This window comes from Orycteropus afer, unplaced genomic scaffold, assembly GCF_000298275.1.
Source record: "Orycteropus afer afer isolate SDZICR_OR568_19922 unplaced genomic scaffold, OryAfe1.0 scaffold00374, whole genome shotgun sequence".
Classification (NCBI taxonomy): domain Eukaryota; kingdom Metazoa; phylum Chordata; class Mammalia; order Tubulidentata; family Orycteropodidae; genus Orycteropus; species Orycteropus afer.
The window spans coordinates 912,432-930,167 of record NW_006921961.1 but is presented as its reverse complement, the minus strand read 5'-3'; positions in this window follow the sequence as shown (position 1 = coordinate 930,167).

Genomic DNA, 17,736 nt, shown 5'->3' with positions numbered 1-17,736 from the left:
AGCAAGATCATTAATAGCACATGCAGGTAACCTTACTGAAGATCATTCAAAAACAGTTACAGCAACACATTGACAGAGAACTTCCAGAAATGCAAGCTGGATTCAGAAGAGGACACAGAATGGGAATATTATTACTGATGTCAGATGGATCTTGGCTGAAAGCAAAAACTACCAGAAAGATGTTTACTTATGTTTTATTCATTATGGAAAGACATTTGATTGTGTGGATAATAACAAATTATGGGTAACATTGAGACGAATGGGAAATCTAGAATACTTAATTGTACTCATGAGGAACCTATACATAGACCAGGAGTCTGTCGTTTGAACAGAACAATGGGACACTGCGTGGTTTAAAATCAAGAAGAGAGTGTGTCAGGATTGTATCCTTTCACCATACTTACTCAATCTGTATGCTGAGCAAATAATCTGAGAAGCTGGATTATATGAAGAAGAACGTGGCATCAGAATTGGAGGAAGAATCATTAACCTGCAATACGCTGACAACACAACTTTGCTTGCTGAAAATGAGGATGTCTTAAAGCACTTACTGATGATTATTAAAGAATACAGTCTGCAGTATGGATTGCATCTCAACATGAAGAAAACAAAAATCCTCACAACTGGACCTATAAGCAGCATCATGATAAATGTAGAAAAGATTGAAGTTGTCAAAGACTTCACATTGCTTGGTTCTACAATTGATGGCAAAGGAAGCAGAGGTCAGGATGTCAGACAATGTATAGCGCTGGGCAAATTGGCTGTTAAGGACCTCTTTCAAGTGAAAGCAAAGATGTCTCCTTGAGGACTAAGGTGCACCTGACCCAAGCCATGGTATTTTCAGTCCTAAGGCATTTGAGTGCTAACCAGAAGCCTGGCAGTTCAAACCCACCAGCCACTCCTTGGAATGAAGGTTGGGCAATCTACATCCGTAGTGATACTGCTTTGGAAACTGAAGGAGGGGCTATGAGTCAGACCTGACTTGAGGGCAGTACGTTTGGTTTGGTTTTGGTTTTGGTTTTGGTTTTGGTATGCATGTGAGAGCTGGACTATGAATGAAGAAGAATGAAGAAGAGCTGATGTTTTTGAGTTGTGGTGCTGGTGAAGAATGCTGAGAGTACCATGGGCTGCCAAAATATCTAACAAATCTGTTCCAGAGGAAGTACAGCCGTAAGGTTCCTTGGAGGCGAGACTTCCTCTCACTTATTTTGATCATGTCAGAAGGGACTATTCCCTGGAGAAGGATGTCCTGCTTGGTAGAGTGGATGGTTGACGAAGGAGGGGAAGGCCCTCAACAAGGATTGACATAGTGGCTGCGGCAGTGGGCTCAGTAGGGATTATGGAGTTGGCGCGGACCGGGAAGTGTTTTGTTCTGCTGTTCACAGGGTTGCTATGAGTCGGAAATGACTCAATGGCACCTAACAACAACAACAACCTCTTTCAGTTATTATAAGATTTAAATGAGAAAAAGCAAGGGTAGCACCTGCACTGCACCAGGATGCATGCACACACGCACTGCCGTGCATTCGGATCTGACTCATAGCGACCCTTCCTTGGGTTTCCCAGGTGGTATCACTATGGAAGTAGATTGCCCAACCTTCTTTCCAAGGAGTGGCCGGTGGGTTTGAACTGCCAGCCTTCTGGTTAGCAGTCAAATGCCTTAGGCATTATGCCACAAGAGTAAACAAATAAAAAAAAAAAAACCATTGCCTCAAGTTGATTGCCACGCATAGTGACCCAATAGGTCAGAGTAGAACCACCCCATAATGTTTCCAAACTGGTCATTTTTATGTAAGTAAACTGACACATTTTTCCCCATGCAGCAGACAAAAGGGTTCAAAACCACCCACCAACCTTTTGGTTAGCAGCCAAGAGCTTAACAACTGCCCCACCAGCACTCCCATAATCTTTAGTTACAATCACCTTCAATAGGTTTATCCAGCTTTTGTATATTTGAAACCTCCTGCTTAGTCTTACATGGCAAACCTAAGGAGGAGATATCAAATAGGAAGATAGGTCAATGACCTTCCCTGCTTTTCCAAGTTCTCCATGGATTAGAAAGTACATTCCATGGAAAGGAATTGAACTAGGAAATGCCCTTGCATTCCTACATTATGTGTGTGTGTATGAGAGAGAGAGAGAGAGAGACAGAGACAGAGACAGAGACAGAGACAGAGAGAGAGAGATTGCCTTGATGGAATATTTTTCTACAAAAAAGAAAAAGGAAGAAAAATCAAATAGGTGTTGTCTACAATAGTTAATATTGTAAAAGCCTTGGAGAGTAATATGTTCAATGCTTTGTGACCCAGAGCCCAGTAAAGGTTATGCTTAGGGATTCAGGGGATCTGCTTTGAATTGCATGATTTTATTTTTTCTTTTATTTAAATCTTACCAAACTTTGAAATTCCCGTGTGGATAAAAATCTCTGCACAAATTGGTAAATATGTCTTAGGTTCAGTGGTGAGTGTTTTAACCAAGGAGAAACCTAAATTATTCAGTGCACGGAACACAGGGAACAATTACCACTCTATGTGGCAAAATAATTAAACTGTTAAAACAATGAGCACTCACAGGAAAAATGTAGGAGAAGTTCACTTAAAATGGGCAAAATTGGTGAGTTCACTGCCACCTTCAAGTTCCTAAAGTGAAACCCCTCAGCTGGGTACAGATCAGAAAGAAAGTTGTTTGCATCCTGAAAGACACAAAAGCTCATTTTCAGATCTTAAAAAGAGATATAATTTAGAAAAAGGATAATCACAAACAACACTTTCTTCTGAGAGCAAAACCAAAGCAAAAAATATTTATGGACATTCCCAGGAAACCGCTATGGCAAATCTCTTTGGAACTTTAATTCACGTGGAGGCATTGAAACACCAGCACGCAGCAGGAAATGAGAGGGCATTTGAAAAATAAAAGACAACTGCCGTTTTCCTTCTATCTATACTTCTACAAATTGCAAAGAAAGTCCTTATTTTTAGCAAAATTGCTATCACATTTGCAAGCAGGCATTGTGGACATGTGTCCACAGCCCTGTGCTGACAACCCTGTGTCACCGTGGATCCAAACCCACCAGAACGTTTGTTTTCAGAAGTAGTTTCGCCTTAAAATACATTTCACGTGGAGAGGAGGGAACGAGAATTATAGTGAGTTATTATAGAGAATTATATAAGAGCTCTAGGGCCAGGGAACAGGAGAAATCTGCTAGAGGTCTCAAGGAATATGCTATGAAGAAAAGTTCTTTTTAGCTCCCAGTGAATTCCTCAGCAATTAGTGGTTTGTCTTGAAATGACAGCAGTTGCAAAAACTGTGGCCAGAGATCCATTGCTCACCTACATTATGGGAATATCTTTGGCCTCTGAGAGAAACAATCTGCGTAGAGTTACTGTGGTACAAAATTTGTTTTTCAAAGTAAAATATAACAAAATTAAGCAAAGAAAAAGTGTCCTTAATCAAGATTTCTTTGATATTGCAAAGTAGAAGGATGCATCAATAGTAGCAAGTAACCAGCTTTCTGAACAAAGAAATGTGTCTCTGAGTTGGTCAAGTTACCCTCCAAGAAGTAATATCTTTAACTCTTGGAGAAGAAAGCACAAAATAAATGGTAGTGGAATTTTGTAAATAAAATGATGTGTTTATTTTCTAGAGCTACTATAACAAAGTATCACAAATTTGGTGACTTATTAGAACAGATATTGTCTCAACTCTGGAGGCTAGAAGTCCATTTTTAGTTACAGGCAGGGCCATGCTCTCTTTTGAAATTGTGGGGTGATCCTTTCTTGTCTCTTCCACCTTCTGGTAGTCCCAGAAGCTTGCAGCTACGGCATAACTCCATTGTCACATTGCTGGCCTTCCTCTCTGTCTCTCTGCCTCGCTATCTCTTCTTTTTATAAGGACACCACTCCTATTGGTTACTAATCCACCCTACTCCAGTATGACCTCATGTTAACCTAACGGGTAACATCGTCAAAGAGTATGCCCAAACAAAGTCACATTTATAGCACTTACAAATACAGGAGGTTAGGACTTCAGCTTATCTCTTTTGGGGACAAAATTCAATCCATAACAAATGACTTTAATATCATCAAAACAATATTAAGGATAGAATACTCCCAAACTCATTCTATGAAGCAAGTATAACCCTGATACAAAAGCCAGGCAAAGATACCACTAAAAAAGAAAATTACAGACCAATATCCCTCACGAACATAGACAGAAAAACTCTAAACAAAATCCTAGCCGATAGGATCCAACAGCATTTAAAAAAAAAAAAAAAAAAAAAAGTCATGACCAAGTGGGAGTCATACAAGGTATGAAAGGATGGTTAAACATCAGAAAACAATCAACATAATCCACCACATAACATAAATAAAACAAAGGAAAGAACCACATGATTACATCAATCAATGCAGAAAAAGCATTTGACAAAATCCAACACCATTCTTGATAAAAACACTAAACAAAATAGGAATAGAAGGGAAATTCCTCAACATAGTTAACGGGATATATAAAAAAAACCAACAGACAAAAGCATTCCCTTTGCAAACAGGTACCAGACAAGCTCTTTATCACCACTGCTATTCAATATTGGATTTCAAGTCCTAGCCAGAGCAATAAAGACAAGAAAGGAAAATAAAAGGTATTGAAACTGGCAAAGAAAAAGTAAAATTATTTCTATTTGAAGATTATATGATACTACACATAGAAAATCCCAGAGACTCAACAAGGAAACTTCTGGAAGAAACAGATTGTTGGTATATGTGATCAAGTTGGCTCGGATTCATGCAACCCTAACATACAACAGAACATAACACTGTCTGGTCATGTGTTAGCCTCACAATCCTTCTATACTTGAGCCCATTGTTGCAGCCACTGTGTCAATGTACCTCATTGAGGGCCTTCCCCTTTTTCATGTCCCTCTGCTTTGCCAAGCATGATACCCTTCTCCAGGGAATGGGTCTTTCTTATGGCATGACCAAAGTAGATGAGACAAAGTTTGGCCATTCTCACTTAAAAGGAGCATTCCGGCTGCACTTCCAGGACAGATTTGTTAGTTGTTTTAGCAGTCCATGATACTTTCAGCATTCTTTGCCAACATCATAACTCAAAAGCATTGACTCCTCTTCTCTTCTTCATAGTCCTGCTCTCACATGCATATGAGGCCATTGGAAATACCATAGGTTGTATCAAGCGCACCTTAGCCTTCAAGGAAATATTTTTGCTTTTCAGCACTTGAAAGAGGTCCTTTGCATCAGATTTGCCCAATGCTATAAAACGTCTGATATCTTGACTGCTGCTTCCATTGGTGTTGATTGTAGAACCAAGTAATAAGAAGCCCTTGACAATTTCAATCTTTTCTCCATTTATCACGATGCTGCTTACTGGTCCAATTGTGAGGATTTTTTTTTCTTTATATTGAGGTGTAATCCATACTGCAGACTGTAGTCTTCAATCTTCATCAGTGTTTCAAGTCATCCTCATTTCAACGAGCAGAGTTCTGTTGTCTGCATAATGTAGGTTGTTTATGAGTCTTCCTCCAATCCTGATGCCACGTTCTTCTTCTTATAGTCCAGCTTCTCAGAATTATTTGTTCAGTACACAGATTAAATAAGTGTGGTGAAAAGATACAATGCTGATGTACTTTCTTCTTGATTTTTAACCATGCAGTGTCCCCTTGTTCTGTTCGAACAACAGCCCCCTGGTCTATGTACAAGTTCCTCATGAGCACAATTAAGTGCTCTGGAATTCCCATTCTTCTCAGTGTTATCCATAATTTGTTACCATCCATACAATCAAATGCTTTTGCATAGTCAATAAAACACAAGTAAACATATATCTAGGAGCTCTGGTGGTGTAATGCCTAAGGCATTTGACTGCTAACCAGAAGGCTAGCAGTTCAAACCCACCAGCCACTCCTTGGAAGGAAGGGTGGGAAATCTACTTCAATAGTGATAAGAAACCCAAGGAGGGGTCGCTATGAGTCCGATCTGACTCGAGGGCAGTGGGTAAATATCTTTCTGGTATTCTTTGCTTTCAGCCAAGATCCATCTGACATCAGCAATGATATCCCTTGTTCCGTGTCCTCTCCTGAATCCAGCTTGCATTTCTAGAAGTTCCTTGTCAATATACTGCTGCAACCATGCTTGGATTATCTTCAGTAAGGTTTTACTTGCATGTGATATTATATTGTTTGATAATTTACACATTCTGTGGGATCACCTTTCTTTGGAATGGGTACAAATATGGATCTCTTCCAGTCAGTTGGCCAGGTAGTTGTCTTCCGAATCTCCTGGCATAGCCAAGTGAGCACCTCTAGTGTGGCATCCATCTGCTGAAACATCAATGGGTATACTGTCAATTCCTGGAGCCTTGTTTTTTGCCACTTCCCTCAGTGCAACTTCGACTTCTTCCTTCAATACCATTGGTTCTTGATCATATTCCACCTCCTGAAATGGATGAATATCAACCAATTCTTTTTGGTACATTGACTATGTATTCCTTCCACCATCTTTTGATGTTTCTTGCATCATTCAATATATTGCCCATAGAATATTTCAATATTGCAACTCGAGGCTTAACTTTCTTCTTCAGTTCCTTCAACTTGAGAAACGCCAAGTGTGCTCTTTCCTTTTGCCTTTCCAACTTCATAAATTTGCACATTTCATTATAATAATTGACTTAGTCTTCTTGAGCTGCTATTTGAAATCTTCTGTTTAGCTCCTTTATCTTGTCATTTCGTCCATTTGCTTTAGCTACTCTCTGTTGAATGGCAAGTTTCACAGTCTCTTCTGACATCCATTTTGGCCTTTTCTTCCTTTCCTGTCTTTTTAATGACCTTTTGCTTTCTTCATGGATGTTCTTCTTGATATTATCATACAATTCCTCTGGTTTTTGGTCATTGGTGTTCAATGCATCAAATCTATTCTTTAAATGGTCTCTAAATCCAGGAGGGATATTATCAAGGTCATATTTGGGCTCTCGTGGACTTGTTTTAATTGTCTTCAGCTTCAACTTGCAAATGAGCAGTTGACAGCCTGTTCCACAATCAGCTCCTGGCATTGTTTTGGCTGAAGATATTGAACTTCTCGATCATCTCTTTCCACCAACATAGTCAATCTGATGCCTGTGTACTCCCTCTGGAGTCCACATGCATTGTCACCAGTTGTGTTGTTTAAAAAAGGTATGTGCAATGAATAAGTTGTTGGTCTTGCAAAATTCTGTCATGTGATTTCCAGCATCATTTCTACCACCAAGGCCATATTTTCCAACTACTGGTAACTCTTCTTTGTTTCTCACTTTTGCATTCCAGTCACCAGTGATAATCAACACAAGTTGATTGCATGTTTGGTAAATTTCAGACTGCAGAAGTTGGTAGAAGTCTTCAATTTCCCCATCTTCGGCTTCAGTGGTTGGTGCGTAAATTTGAATAATAGTAGTATTAACTGGTCTTCCTTGTAGGCATATGGATATTATCCTATCACTGACAGCAAAGTACTTCAGGACAGATCTTGAAACACTCTTTGTGATGAATGCCATACCATTCCTCTTCAATTTGTTATTCCTGGCATGGTAGATCATATGGATGTCTGATTCAAAATGGCCAAAACCAGTTCATTTTAGCTCACTAATGCCTAGAATATCAATCTTTATCCATTTCATTTCATTTTGACAACTTCCAATTTTCCTAGATTCATACCTCATACATTCCATGCTCTGATTATTAATGAGTGTTTGCATCTGTTTCTATTCATTTTGAGTCATGCCTTTTCAGCCAATGGAGGTCCCAAAAGCTTTACTCTATCCATATTGTTAAAGTTGTCTCTACTGAGGAGTCAGCTCTTCTTCATTCAAATTTTGAGTGCCTTCCAACCTGATGGGCTCATCTTCCAGCACTATATCATACAATGTTTCAGGGCTATTCATTAAGTTTTCCAGTAATATATCAGAAAATGTTTCACTGCTATTCATTAAGTTTTCTTCACTGGCCAATTATTTGAGAAGTGAATGGGCTTTTTCTTCTTCTGAGTCTGTCTTAGCCTGGAAGCTCCTCTGAAACCTGTCTACCTGCTGACATTTTGCAACATGGTGGCAGAGCCTCCAGCCACACAGCAACACGCAAGCCACCGTAGAATGACAAACTGAAAGACAAATTTGTCTCCCTTAGTTGTTTCTAACCCCTCTGCACCTGTCTAACTAGGGCAAAAGCCTTAAAATAGAGCCAAGTAAAAAGCAGCCTCCAAGCCCCAGGCCTGCCTACCTCAGGCCCTGGCCTTAATATGGACCCACTCCTGAGTGAAAAGCAACCTCCAAGTCCCAGGCCTGCCTATGTCAGGCCCCAGCCTTAAGAAAGAGCTACCCCCATGTGAAAGCAGCCCCAGCCTTGGATGCACCTACCTCAGGCCCTGGCCTTAATATAGAGCCACACCCAAGCAAAAAGTAGCCTTCAAGCCCCATTGTAGAGGCTGGCAAGTCCCAAGTCCATGGGTCATGGGTCAAGTGTCAAGCTCAAGGGAGGCTCTCCTGACTCATGTAGCTGCAAGAGCTGACGAATCCAAGATTGACAAGTAAGATGGTAGGCTTTTGGCTCACAGGTTGCAAAGGCAACAATCCAAAGATCAAAGGTCATATGGCTGGTCACTGGTTCTACTCCAACAACTGGAGGTCAGATAATGATGAGCCAGATTCAGGATCCAGATGAGCAAAAGGACAGAGACCTTTACCAGGATGTCCAGATATATTGGAAGCAGGCCACACTCCTGAGGAAACTCTCTTCCAACTAATTGGCTGCTCATAGCAGATCTCATCCTGGAGGTGATTCCATTATATCAGAATTCATCATGCGGATGAGTACTCATAATTAAAAAACCACTGACAATTATTGCCCAGCTGGAACTCTGGTGGCATAGTGCCCAAGGCATTTGACTGCTAACCAGAAGGCTGGCAGTTCAAACCCACCAGCCAGCCTCGGAAGGAAGATTGGGCAATCTACTTCCGAAGTGATACTGCCTCAGAAACCCAAGGACAGGTTGCTATGAGTTAGATCCAACTTGATGGTAGTGAGTTTGGTTTTGGTTTAAGTTGACACACAACTTTAACTATCACCCAAAACACCCAAAACCTACTGCCGTTGAGTTGATTCCAACTCATAACAACCCCCGTAGGGTTTCCAAGGCTGTAAATCTTTATGGAAGTAGATTGCCTCATCTCCCTAAAGTGGAGCAGCTAGTGAGTTTGAAACACTGATCTTCTGGTTAGCATCCAAATGCCTTACTCACTGTGTCACCAGAGCTCCTTTCACTTTAGACTGGGAGAAAATTTTTGGAAAACAATATATTGGACAAGGGACTAAGCTCTAAAATGTATAGAAAGTTTAAATACACCAACAAAAGAAAGACAAATATTTCATTTTTAAAAAATGGGCAGAAGACATGAACAGACACTTCTTCAAAGAATACATCAGGGTGGCCAACAAACACATGAAGAAATGTTCACAATCGCTAGCTATTAGAGAGATGCAAATCAAAACAACAGTGGGATATCATCTTAACCCAGCATTAATAGCAAAACAAAAAGAAAACAGCAAATTCTTGTGAAGATCTAGAGAGACTGGTACCTGCATACACTAATGGTGGGACTATAAAATGGTGTAACCATTGTGGAAAATGGTATAGTGCTTATTTAAAAAGAAGTAGAAATGTCATATGATCCAGGAATCTCACTACTAGGTATATATCCAAGAGAAATAAGAGCCATGGCATATGGAAATCACCAGGACATATCATCATCAAACTCACCAAAACCAGAGACAGAAAGAATCCTGAAAGCAGCACAGGAAAAACAAAAAGTTACTACAAGGGGCAACCAGTAAGACTAAGCTTGGATTTCTCAGCAAAAACATGCAGGTGAAAAAAACAATGAGATGATATATATAAAGCCCTGAAAGAGAAAAATTTCCAACCAGGAATTATATACCCAGCAAAATTGTCCCTCAAATATGATGGTGAAATTAGGAGATTTCCAGATAAGCTGAAATTAAGGGAACTTGTTAAAACCAGACCAACCTTACAAGAGATGCTAAAAGAAGTCTTTTGGACAGAGAACCAATAACAGCAAACAATAACTGACCATTAACACACATGATGGCATAACCCAAAAACCAACCCAGCTTTGGAAGTATCCAAAGTAAATAAGCCTACAGGATTGTAAAAAGGGAACCAGAGACATCAATTGACAAATGAGGACAACACAAAGCAAAAAGAGGGAAAAAACTGTGTCATTACAGAACTTCTAAATGGTAGGGAAGTCAAGACAACTACAAGATAAAATGGACTGTTCTAAACTTGGGAAGAAAGCTATAAGTCACATGTAACCTCAAAGAGAAATGATAAACCTTCACATCAAAATGAAAAAGAGGACCAGCACAAATATTTAGCAGATACTAAAACAATAGCAACAAAGGAAGTGATAACATGATTCATAAACAAAATGAGCTCAGCACAGAAAATTATATGGAACAAAGAAATCAACACACGTAACAAAATGACAGCAACAAATTCATAATTGTTGACAATTACATATCTGGCAAGGGACTTATCTCTAGGATTTATAGAAAATTCCAATGCTTCAGCAGCAAAGGGATCAACAATCCAGTGGAAAAATGGGCAGAAGACATGAATAGACACTTCACCATGAGGATATTCAGGTGACCAGCTAATACATGAAGAGATGCTCATGATCATTGCCCATCAGAGAGATGCAAATCAAAGCAGCAATGAAACACCATCTCACCCCAGCACTGATGGCAAGGTTCAATAAGGCAGAAAATAACAAATGCTGACGGGGATTTAGAGAGATTGGGACTCTCATACACTGCTGGTGGGACTGTAGAGTGATACAACCACTGTGAAAAGCAGTATGGTGATTCCTTAGAAAGCTGGAATTAGAGATACCATTTGACCCAGCAATTCCATTGCTAGGTATATATTCTACAGAAATGACAGCCAGGACAGGAACAGATATAAGCACACCCATGTTCATCACAGCACTATTTACAATAGCAAAAAGAAATTAAGGTTGGAAACAACCTACATGCCCATCAACAGAAAACCGTTTTTCTATACAACATTGAAGAATAGTGTAGAGTCAACAAAATACCGCATAACATGGATGAACTTGGAGGGCATTATGCTGAGTGAAATAAGTCAATCACAGACAGGCAAATATAGTATTAGTTCATTGTTTTGGAGGGTCAAGGAAAGGTTTATATGTGGAAGGAAACTTTCTTTGTTGGTTTCCCAGGCTGGGAGGGGAGGGGTGGAAACACTGCAAAAATCAAAAAAAGAATACATTGACCCATGTCACTTTAGTTTTGTGTATTTCACTGTACATAAATTATATTTTAATAAAATGCATTTAAAAAGAAAAAAAAAAAGAGCCATGGCACAAACAGATATATGCACACCCATGTTTGTCACAGCATTATTCATAATAGCAAAAAATGGAAACAACCTAAATGCCTATCAATGGAGGAATGGATAAACTATAGTAGATACACACAATGGAATAATACCCAACATTAAAGAGCAACGATGAGTCTGTAAAACACCTTAAAACGTGGATGAACCTAGAGAACATGATGCTGAGTGAAATTAGTTAACCACAAAAGAATAAATTAAATATTGACCACTACTATAAAGGTCAAGAAAAGATTTTCACATAGAAAGAAACATTCTTTGAAGGTTGCCGGGTGGGGGGGGGGCCGGGGATGAGAAAGTAAACCACTAACTAAAGGGTTGTTGTTGTTGTTGTTGTTGTGTGCCGTCGAGTCGGACCCGACTCATAGCGACCCCTCCTTGGGTTTCCGAGGCAGTATCACTACGGAAGTAGATTGCCCCATCTTCCTTCTGAGGAGTGGCTGGTGGGTTTGAACCGCCAGCCTTCTGGTTAGCAGCCAAGTGCCTTAGCCACTATGCTACCAGAGCTCCCACTAAAGGGTAGACATGTATTAACTTGGGCAAAAGGAAGAGCAATATACAATACGGGGACGTCAGCATAAAATGATCGAGGCAGAGAAGACACTGGTAGGAGCACAGGAATTAAAGGAAACAGGTAAATACTACCACATACAGGATCCTGCAATAACAAGAATCCATGAGTGAATACATAGACAGACACACAAGCTGGACAGGTGTAGGAAGGAGAATGGGACCATACCCATAATAATATGTAGGTTTGACAGAGGATAGTTTTACGTAAGCATTTTTATTCGTATTTATATGTGATGCAAATATATCCACGAATATAGCAGAGCATACAGAGAGCAAAGTTATAAAAACTTATTAGTCCTAACCAAATACCTTGAAGCAATGAGTCACTGGGCTTGGAGGCTCAGGGCCATAATGTAGGGGACATTAAGGTCAATTGGCGTTACATAGTCCACAAAGACAATGTTCTACAATTGACTTTGGTAATTAGTGACTGGGGTCTTAAAATCTTGTGAGCTTTCATCTAAGGTACAACTATTTGTCTCTCCCCATCAAATATACAAAAGAAAGGAAGCATTTAAGTAAATTATTGTATACATATGTGATGAAATAGTATACTTCCTTTAAAATTATATTTATGAAATGTTTTACATTATCTTTGAAAATTCCTGTGATATGTTAAATGAAATAAATATATGTAGTATGAGATCAACTAGGTTTTTAAAAATATGTAGGAAAAGGTCAAGAGAAAAAAAATATGCTGGTATGTTAATTATGCCAGCACCTGGACCGTGGAATAAGGAGTGGCCTATTTTCATGCTGTCCAGTCAGCTACAATAAGAATGCATTTCTTTTGTAATCAGGCACTTGATGGGGGGTGGAGTGTATGAAGCTTTCTTAGCAGTAGCAAGAAAAAGATAAAACCAAAATAGTATACTATCTTTAAGGAATTCTGATGACTTTGAAAATGCGTGTGTTGCATGACACTGTATTATATTATTTTCTTTTTTTATTATAAGAACTTTTAATATAGATTATATATGTGTGTGTGTGTGTGTGTGTGCTAGCCTATTACTGATATTTGAGTGAATATTTATAGAACAAATTGCTTTTAAACTCAACAATCTGTATGTATTTTTTTAACGTGTCATTAGTTGCGATCCCCATAATGTGACTGCACTCTTCCTACCTCCTCCCTCTGTTGACCATTTCATTTCTTGGTCCTTCTTTCCTATCTCTTTCAATCTGTCCCCATAAAGATTACAATCCAGAAAACCCTATGGGACTGTTTCATTGTGTCACTTAGAGTTGCTGTGAGTCAGCATCAGCTCCATAGCACCTGACAACAATACCATTTGAGTGTTTTGTTTTTGCAAATGAGGAGCTTGTCTTTCTAAAATCTGAAAGAATTGTACTTTATGTACATGTGTGTGAATATACTTCAAGTTCGGGTACTAACACCAGGTGTTTGATTTATCGAATATTTATTTTCTTTGAAGCACCTCCTCAAAAAATTAAGGAGTCACTTCTATCTAGCTATGTTGTTGTTATGTGCCATCAAGTCGGCCCCGACTCATAGCGACCCCTCCTTGGGTTTCTGAGGCAGTATCACTACGGAAGTAGGATTGCCCAACCTTCCTTCTGAGGAGTGGCTGGTGGGTTTGAACCACCAGCCTTCTGGTTAGCAGTCAAGTGCCTTAGGCACTATGCTACCAGAGCTCCTCTATCTAGCTATAAAAAGAACTATTTCAATTCAATAATAGACAACCCAATTAACAAATGGGCTACAGATCTGAATAGCTGTTCTCTGAAGAAGATTTACAAATGCCTCTGATTGGCAGTTGAAACCCATCAGCCACTCCTCCTCTACTTTCCTACAGATACCACCTTGGAAACCCAAAGGGGGGGGCTCACCATGAGTTGGAATCACCTCCACAGCAATGAGTTTGGTTTTTTTGGTTTAAGGCATCTGACTGCTAACCAGAAAGCTGATGGTTCAAACCCACCAGCCACTCTACGGAAGCAAGACTGGGCAATCTACTTCCATAAAGATTTACCACCTCTGAAAGCCAATGAATTGCTATGAGTCGGAATCCACTCAATGGCAGTGGGTTTGTTTTTTGTTTGGAATAGCACGTAAAGAAACCCTGGTGGTACAGTAGTTAAAGCACTGGGCTGCTAACTGGAAGGTTGGCAGTCCAAAAAAATAAAACCAAACTCACTGCCATCAAGTGGATTCTGACTCACAGTGATCCCTCCTTAGGTTTCCGAGGTGGTATCTCTATGGAAGTAGATTGCCCAATCTTCCTTCAGAGGAGTGGCTGGTGGGTTTGAACCTCCACATTTCTGGTTAGCAGTCAAATGCCTTAGGTACTATATCACCAGAGCCTTGGAAACCCTAGGGGCAGTTCTACTCTGCCCTGTAGGGTCCATATGAGTCAGAATCCACTCAATGGCAATGGGTTTGGTTTTTGACTTAATAAGCGCATGAAAAGAAATTACTCAAATCAAAGATATGTAAGCAAAACCACAAAGAGATACCACTCTACACCCATTTGTTGTTGTTACTGCCATTGAGTTTATTTCAACTCATAGTGATCCCATGTGAGTAGCACTGCCCCACAGGGTTTTCTTGGCTGGAATCTATACAGAAGCAGATCATCAGATCTTTTTCCTATGGAGCAGAGGCACTAGGTGGGTCTGAACGACCAACCTTTAGGTTAGCAGCTGAGCACTAAACTGTTGCTCCACCAGAGCTCCTTAATACTCACTAGGATGACACAGGAGGCAGGGCAGGAGCCAGGGCTGAGACAGAGCCATAGGATCTAGGTAAGGGGAGCTGGAGAGCTTTTGAACAACAAAGGAAGACAAATTTTTCTGTCAGTTTGTTATACTGTGGTGGCTTGAGTGCTGCTGTGAGGCTTGAGGCTGTGTCACCGGTGTCTCAAATGCCAGCAGGGTTGCACATGGTGCACAGGTTTCAACACAGCTTACAGACTGAGACAGACTAGGAAGAAGGAAGAGGTCTTCCACTTCTCAAAAAATTGGCCAGGGAAAACCTTATGAATAGGATAGAAACACTGTTGTTGTTGTTATGTGCCGTCAAGTGGGACTTGACTCATAGCAACCCTCTTTGGGTTTCCAAGGCAGTATCACTATGGAAGTAGATTGCCCAACCTTCCTTCTGAGAAGTGGCTGGTGGGTTTGAACCATCAGCCTTCCGCTTAGCAGTCAAGTGCCTTAGGCACTATGCTACCAGAGCTCCTTGTCTGATACATTACTGGGCAACTTTATGAATAGCCCTCGAACATTGTCCAATACAGTGCAGAAAGACCAGCACCTTAGGTCAGAAGGTACTTGTGGTAGTTAAATTTGTATGTCAACTTGGCTGGTTGAGTGGCTGGGTAGCTGGTGGTAGTTATTCCCCATGACGAGACTGGCAATCAACTCCATGGTGGGATCTACCACAAGCAGCTGAGTAGCTGCCTTTAGGATGTGGTCTGCTTTCTGTATATAAGGAGAAGCCTTGGGGATAGTCTCTAGTTTATGGCACGCTTGGACCCTGCATGTAGCTGTGTCACTATTCAGCAGCCTTCCATGCTATTCTGACCTTGGAACTTAAAATGAACTTGAACTAATGGTCTGCCATGTGGTTTGATAACATCAGGACTATGCCATTTTATTTGTTGACCTTGGGATTGTTAGCCTCAGCAGCCAGTAGCTGCCTGAGTGAAGAGATGCCTCTAGCTTCAGTGGGCCAGGAACAAGAAGCAGAGCTGAAACCTAAGGTTGAGGGGCTTTCACACAGCCCCTAGAACCTGGCACTTGGACTTCTAGCCTCCCAAACTATAAGAGAATAAACTCCTGTTTGTTAAGGCCATCCCATTTGTGGTATATTCTTGTCAGAGCGGCACTAGGTAACCAAAACAGCACTAAAAGTACAAGTGGGAAAGAACTGCATCAGAGTAGGACCAACCTTAATGATATGGTTAAAGTCAAGCTTTTGGGACCTCCGTTTGCTGACCTGGCATGACACAAATTAAGGAGAACAGCTACAAACATCCATTAACAATTGGAATATGGAATGTACAAAGTACAAATCTAAGAAAATTGGAAGTTGTCAAAAATGAAATAGAATGCATAAAGATTGATATCATAGGCATTAGTGAGCTAAAATGGACCAGTTTTGGCCATTTTGAATCAGACCACCATGTGATCTACTATGCCAGGAATAACAGTTTGAAAATGAATAGTGTGGCATTAATCATCACAAAGGATGTTTCAAGCTCTGTCCTGAAGTAAAATGCTGTCAGTGATAGGATAATATCCATATGCTTACAAGGAAAGCAAGTTAATACTATGATTATTCAAATTTATGCACCAACCACCAAAGCCAAAGATAAGGAATTTGAAGATTTTTATCAACTTTTGCAGTCTGAAATTGACCGAACATGCAATCAAGATGTGTTATCACCAGTGACTGGCAATTGGAAACAAAGAAGAATTACTGGTAGTTAGAAAATTTGGCCTAGGTGAAAGAAATAATGCTGGAGACTGCATGATAGAATTTTGCAAGACCAACAAATTATTCATTGCAAATACCTTTTTTCAACAACACAAATGGCAGTTATACACATGGACATCACCAGATGGAGTACACAGGAATCAGATTGACTACACCTGTGGCAAGAGGTGATGGAAAAGCTCAATATCTTCAGCCAAAACAAGGCCAGGACCTGATTGTGGAACAGACCATCAACTGCTCATACGCAAATTTAACTTGAAGTTGAAGACAATTAAAACACGTCCATGAGAGCAACAATATACCTTGAATATATCCCTTCTGAATTTAGAGACCATCTAAAAAATATTTTTGATGCATTGAACGCCAATGACTGAAAACCAGAAGAATTATGGGCTGACATCAAGAACATCATCCATGAGGAAAGCAAGAGGTCATTAAAAAGATGAGAAAGGAAGAAAAATCCAAAATGAATGTCAGAAGAGACTCTGTAAATTGCTTTGAGCAGAGAGTAGCTAAAGCAAATGGAAGAAATAACAAGATCAAAGAGCTGAACAGAAGATTTCAAAGAGCAGATTGAACAGATTAAGCCAATTATTATAATGAAATGTGCAAAGACCTGGAATTAGAAAACCAAAAGGGAAGAATACGCTCGGCATTTCTCAAGCTGAAAAAACCAAGGAGAAAATTTAAGCCTCGCATTGCACTTTTAAAAGATTCTATGGGGAAAATATTGACTGATGCAGGAAGCATCAAAAGAAGATGGAAGGAATACACCAAAAAGACCTGGTAGATCTTCATCCATTTCATAGGTGGCATATGATCAAGAACCAATGATATTGAAGGAAGAAGTTGAAGCTGCACTGAAGGAATTGGCAAAAAACAAGGCACCAGGAATTGATGTAATACTCATTGAGATGTTTCAACAAACAGATGCCACACTGGAGACAGTTACTCAGTTATGCCAACAGATTGGGAAGACAACTACCTGGCCAACTGACTGGAAGAGACCCATATTAGTACCCATTCCAAAGAAAGATGATCCCACAGAATGTGGAAATTATTGAACAATATCATTAATATTGCCTGCAAGTAAAATCTTACTGAAGATAATTCAAAAACAGTTACAGCAATATATTGACAGAGAACTTCCAGAAATGCAAGCTGGATTCAGAAGAGGACGTGGAAAAAGGGATATCATTGTTGACATCAAATGGATCTTGGCTCAAAGCA